General features: G+C 40.4%; 2 pseudogenes; one reads left to right on the top strand and one right to left on the bottom strand.

Annotated features, from left to right (window-relative positions):
- Window positions 1-138: 138 nt before the first annotated feature.
- Window positions 139-895, bottom strand: LOC123521500 (annotated as a pseudogene).
- A 5,210-nt stretch (window positions 896-6,105) lies between these two features.
- LOC101651924 lies at window positions 6,106-6,622 on the top strand (annotated as a pseudogene).

Raw genomic sequence — 6,622 nt, 5'->3', positions numbered from 1 at the left:
CCAGGGTGTGAGCAGAGAGTCTCCCACCTCCAAGAAGGAAGTACTGGATTTCCCAGAATTCTCAGGAGAAGGCCATGCCCACACAGAGGCCTCATTGGCTATGATCTGTTTGACAAGTTAGGCTCAACCCCTACATTATTAATCCTCAAACTGACAAACAATTATATATCTACTACAAGCATCTCTAGACACTTGAGGTGTGATTTGAATGAATACTGTCATTTCTTCTGGATTGGTGATTTGTTTAATGTTGCCACCCTCTGGTTTTGGTCCCAGGAAAAGATTAGCTGTATTACAGCAGCATGTCCCCAACTTTCTTCTAAAGTAGGAACCAGTGAGGCTTGTTTTTTGTCAATCTTTATTGTTATTTGATGGGTTCAAATTAAGCTAACCTGTGAATATTTGCAAGACTGATCATCTGTGGGCAACGTCATTTAGTAAGTGGGCTCAGAGGGATGGGTCCTCTTGGTTAGGATGAAAGGAAAATCAATACTGTCCATGATCACTGATGGAACCTTTGTTCTGAAATGAAGTCTGCAAGAAGATAACCTGTTCCAGTAGTTCGGTGGAGTCACGACAATGAAAATATTAAATATGGGAAAGAATATTTTCAAGAGTGGAATCCTCCCAAGCTTGCTGGTGTTCATTTCCCATGGGAAGGTCCTGCTGTAAGGCAAAGGTCCTAAATGCAAGCAGTCATAAGGACTATCACACTATCAACAATAAAACTTCCCTCTATTGTTATCAATAAAAATTGCTTTACCTGCCGCTCTTCCAAAACATTCTGGTGTCAGTATCTGTACAGCCAACTACATAGTTGGCTGAATTCTGAGAGTTTCAGCTCCAGGAGTTCCCCAGCAATTTGGAAACCTACAGATGCCAGCTTCACTTGCATGGATGAGGTCAATGGGAGGCTCCCCAAATCCCACTGCAATTCAAGGCAAAAACACCTACTCATGCAGTCCTGGACAGCCATGGAGTTAGACAACTTTTAGGTTCATATGAAAAAATAAACATGTAAGAATAGTCAGGTCTGCAGGCTCACCTTCCTGATACGATTGCTGAAGACCAAATGAGTGCATAAGCAAAGGGGGTGAAGAAAGCTCATGGTGCCCGGCTATCTGGGGTCTTAAAGGCTTGAAGATAAACAAGCAGCTATCTAGTTGAGAAGCAAGAAAGTCCACGTGGAAGAAGTGCACCAGCCAGTGTGATCATAAGGTGTCAGTGTGATCAGGTATCAGGCATCAAAGACTCAGAACAAAAAAATCATATCATGTGAGTATGGGGGAGTACAGGGTGAAGCCCCAAAGCCCATCTGTAGACAATGGGCATCCCCTTACAAAAGGGTCACAAGGAAGAGACAAGCCAGTGCAGTATAGCACTGATAAAACATACAACGTTCCTCTCGTTCTTTATTGCTTCCTCCCCCCCACTATCATGACCCCAATTCTACCTTACAAATCCAGCTAGACCAGAGCATGTACATGGGTACAGCTAAAAGCTGGAAACATAGGGAATCCAGGACAGATAAACCCCTCAGGACCAATAATTAGATTAGCAATACCAGGAGGGGAAGGGGAAGGTGGGGGGAGAAAGAGGGAACCAATGATAATGTTCCATACAGAGCCCCCTCCCAGGGCGATGGACAACAGAAAAGTGAGTGAAGGTAGACATTGGTCAGTTTAAGACATGAAAAAATAATAATTTATAAATTATCAAGTGTTCATGATGGAGGGAGAGAGTGGGGGAAGAGGGTAAAATGAGGAGCTGATATCAAGGGCTCAAGTAAAAAGAAAATGTTTTGAAAGTGATGATGGCAACATATGTACAAAAGTGCTTGACACAATGGATGGATTGTAATCGGAGGTGTATGAGCCCAACAAAATTATTTTAAAAAGGAAAGAAAAGAACTTGCCCTCATGAAGAGATCATTGAAGGTATGAGCGCCATAGCAAAACGCGGTGATGAAATCAGACGGTCTCTGCCTATCAGAAAGAATAGCTTCTGCAGTCTTAAAGATTTGTCTTAAAATAAGCAGTCCTTTAAATGAAGTGTCAGCTAAATTTACACAGAAGAAGCACGCCAGCCTGTGTGCTCTAAGGATTGTGAATTATCCAAGACCGAAGGAGGGAATAGTATTAGAAGATAAATTCTAAGCACCTGATTTGCAGGAGGCTATAAATCGCAATGAGAGCTCAAAAGCCATTTGTAGGATCCAATGTGAATTGTCTCTGGAAAATTCCTTCTGACCAATGACCAGGGAAATGACTAACCTTTGTGTCAGACAAAGTGAATTGGAAAGTGGATTAATGTAGATGTAGCTATGTTAAAATTTAACTTAAATATTTGTTCTTCCCTTTGAAACATTTTAAATTTGTTCTTTTTGTTTTGTCTCCGTGTTTGTTGGTTTTGCCTTCCTATATAAGATATGTATGGGAAGCAAGCCTGAGGAGAAAGCAATGGACCGATGGTTTGGAGGCACTTGGTGGGAGGAGGAGGTGGGGGAAAGTAGCACTGAGCAAACAAAGCCATGGACAGTGGAACAACTAGAAAAATAAAATCAACAATGAGGAAGATGTTGAGATCCTAGTGGTGTTGGAGCAACAGCAATCTAGCTGAGAGGAATTACTAAGAGGCAGAAGAAGGGTGAGTGTGATGGTAGGACAGGAGGAGGTAAAAGGAAACAGCAGAAAGATCTAGGAAGCAAAGCCGTGGATAAAGGTATAAGCGTAAGTGTGTACTTATTTAAATACATTGATTCATAAAAATAGAGCTATTGGCCTATGTACATATATATTTATATGGCAATACATTGAGGAAGTGGGAGGACTTTGGACCTCCCTCAATGCAAGAACACTTTCTTCTAATAATCTGGCATTCTGTTATGCTCGCCTTCCTGATCTGATTATTGAAGATAAAATGGGTGCATAAGCAAATGTGGAGAAGAAAGTTGATGGTACCCGGTTACCAAAAGAGATTGCATCTGGGATCTTAAAGACTTGAAATTAAACAAGTGACCATCTAACAGAGACGCAACAAGTCCACATGGAAGAAGCACAGCAGCCTGTAAGATTATGAGATGTCTATGGAATAGGTAACATGCACCAGACCACCCAAAACAAAATTAAAAAAAAAACCTTATTGTTGAGAATGAAGGTGATCGGAGCAGAGACCCAAAACCCATCTGTAGACAATAAGACATCCCCTCACAGAAGGGTCACAAAGAAGGGATGATTCAACCAGGGTTCAGTATAGCACCGATTGAATATACAACATTCCTCTGGTTCTTTGAGGCTTTCTCACCCCACACCATCATGACCCCAGTCCTGCCTTTCAGTTCTGGCTAGACCAGAGTATGTACACTGGTATACGTAAGAGCTTACAGCACATGGAATCCAGGTCAGATACATCCCTCAGGAACAGAAATGGGAGTACCGATACCAAGAAGGTGGAGGGAAGGAAAGGAAGGAGTGGAGGAAGAGGGAACTGAGCATAATGATTGACTCTTAATGCCCCCTCCCATCCAAGGGGATGAACAACAGAAATGTGGTTGAAGCAAGACATTGGTAAGTGTAAGACATGAAAATAACAATTAATAAGTTATCAAGGGGTCATGAGGGTGGAAGGGTGGGAAGGAAAAAAGAGGAGCTGATACCAAGGGCTCGAATAGATGGTAAATGTTTAGAAAATGATGATGGCAACATATATACAAATATGCTTGATACAATTGATCCATGGAATGTTATAAGAGCTGTAAGAGGCCCCAATAAAATTATTTTTAAAAATACATAAATAAATTATTCTAGTTTTATTATGCTCTGCCTTCTTTTCGATTCAAGTTCTTTGTTTTACTTTTATTGTTGGATTGTTGTTTTTTTAAGTTTTTCTTTTTATGAAATCCAGAGTAGGTAAATCTATAGAGACAGTAACTTGATTAATAGATTATTGGTTTAGAGCAGGGGAGTTTAGGGGGAAATAGAGAGCTAATAAAAATAAGTACAAGAATGAAGACAATGTTCTAAAATTGATTGTAGTGATGATTGAATAACTATTTTTAATATGTTTAAACCATTGGATTGTATGATATATGAATTTATGTCAATAAAATCATTGAAAAAGAAAAAACTATATAAAGAATTTGCACAACTCAACAATAAAAAGACAAATGGCATAACAAAACAGGGACAAAGGATATGAATGATATTTAAATGGTCAGCAATCAAGGAAAAGATGTTCATCATTTGTCATTAGAGAAATGCAAATCAAGACCACAATGAGGTATTACCACATACCCACTAAGATGACCTTGATTTAACAAATGGAAAGCAACAAGTCTTGGCAGGATGTGGAGATACAGGGATCTTCATTCATTGCTAAAGGGGTTGTAAAATGCTGTGGCCACTTGGGAACACGGTCCTGTGACTACTCAACACAGTTCAACACACCTTATCATTTCATCTCCATTTGGCCCATTTTAAAGTTGTTTCCATTTTTAATATTTTCTGCTTTTTTTTTTCACTGTGATTTTTCTATGTTTTGTCTAGTCATTGTTGGGTTTTTAGTTAGTTCGTTTGCTTCCTGTTTGTGTTTTTTATGATTTTCTGTATATAAAGGCCAGGATAGGCGGATATATATAGAGAGACATTAATTGGACTGATAATTGCCTAGAGGCATGGCGGGAAAGGATGGGGTTAAAATGGGGAGTTAACAAGTACGAGAAGAAAGTGTTCTGAAATTGATTGTGTTAATGATTGCCCAAATCGTAATATGATTGAACAATTGAATTGTATGATATGTGAAGTATATTCCAATAAAATTATTTAAAATCAAAGTTAAACACGGAATTACCCTAAGTACCAGCAATTCCATTCCTAAGTATAGCAAAACAAAATCGAAGCAGAGATTCAAACAAATACTTTACACAAATGTTTGTGGCAGCACTGTTTACAATTGCCTAAAGGTAGAAACAACACAAATATAACTAAACAAAATGTTTTACATACATACAATAGAATATTACTCAGCTGAAAAGAAAACTGAAGTCTTGATATATGCGACAAAATGGATGAACCTAGGAAAATCATCCTGAGTGATTGTGTTAGTCCTAGTAGACTAGAGAAGCAAATTCATAGACACTCGGATGTGTATAAGAAAGAGCTTTATATACAAGAACAATTGAATATTGAGAAAACATCTCAGCCCAGTCCAGATCAAGTCCACAAGTCTGATATTAGGCCATATGCCTGATACCAATCTATAAAGTCCTCGTCAGACTCATGAAACACATGCAATGACACCGAATGTAGGAAGATCATAGGCCAGTGGGTGGAAGGTCTTGTGGATCCAGTGGCAGTGTAAGCATCTCAGTGTTGGCAGGGGTTTCCACATGGCTCCTTCAGCTCCAGAGCTCTAGCGTAGCTTCATGTGTCTTGTCGATGGAAATGTCTCACAGGGAGTGATCCTGTATCCTGCCTCAAGTGAGCTATTTATCTCCTTTGTGCCTCCAAATGAGGTCATCAAGCTGTCACCTGATTGACAGGCTAAACTCCACCCCTTCACTCTTAAGTCTCAAATTGACAACAGTTATATAAGTCACTCAGGAAAGGATAACTATTGAAGAATTCCATTTATAGGAAACATCTAGAATAGCAAATGTATGCAGGCCTACGGTTATTAAGGGGACATGTAGGAAGGAGAGGGATTAGAGTGCTCAGTGCTAAGGAGACAATGGGACACCGAACTTCTGCTAAGAGTGACAGAAAAATTTAGAAACAAATAATGGTGTGGGTTGCACAGGATGATAAATAAAATTAATATCACCCAATTGAACAGATGGAGAATGTTGAAATGGAAATGTTTTATTACAAACCTGTTTATCACAATTAAAAGATAAGTTATAGACTTGAATGCAATATTTGCAAATTAGGTATCTGGTAAAAGTCTCACTTCTACAAAAGCTTGTGTATGAATGTTCATTAAAATCTCTCTCGCCCTTTCCGCCCGCTCCCCCCTCCCCCCAAGCGCCGCTCTGGTTGCACCGCGCTTGCTCAGAGCTCCGGGCTCCTCCTAAGCTAGCGCTGCTGCTGTCTCCCTTCAGCCGCCATCATGATCATCTACCAGGACCTCATCAGCCATGATGAGATGTTCTCCGACATCTACAAGATCTGGGAGATCGCAGACGAGCTGTGTCTGGAAGCGGAGGTGAGACAGTCAGTAGGACCGAAGGTAACATCGATGACTCCCTCAGTGGTGGGAACACCTCAGCTGAGGGCCCAGATGGTGATGCAGCAGAAAGCACAGTGGTCACTGGGGTTGATCCTGTCATGAACCATCACTTGCAGGAAACCAGCTTCAAAAAGATGCCTACAAGAAGGACATCAAGGACTACATGAAATCAATCAAAGGCAAACTTGAAGAACAGAAACCAGAAAGAGTAAAGCCTTTTATGACAGGGGCTGCAGAACAAATCAAGAACATCCTTGCAAATTTCAAAAACGACCCGTTCTTTATTGGTGAGAACATGAATCCAGATGGCATGGTGGCTCTGCTGGACTCCCGTGAAGATGGTGTGACCCCGTATATGATCTTCTTTCAGGATGGCTTAGAGATGGAGAAAGGTTAA

Source organism: Echinops telfairi, unplaced genomic scaffold (genome assembly GCF_000313985.2).
Source record: "Echinops telfairi isolate 266 unplaced genomic scaffold, ASM31398v2 ScPeMD7_21;HRSCAF=78, whole genome shotgun sequence".
Classification (NCBI taxonomy): domain Eukaryota; kingdom Metazoa; phylum Chordata; class Mammalia; order Afrosoricida; family Tenrecidae; genus Echinops; species Echinops telfairi.
Note: the sequence above shows the minus strand (reverse complement) of the source record. Positions and strands in the feature narration are given on the sequence as shown.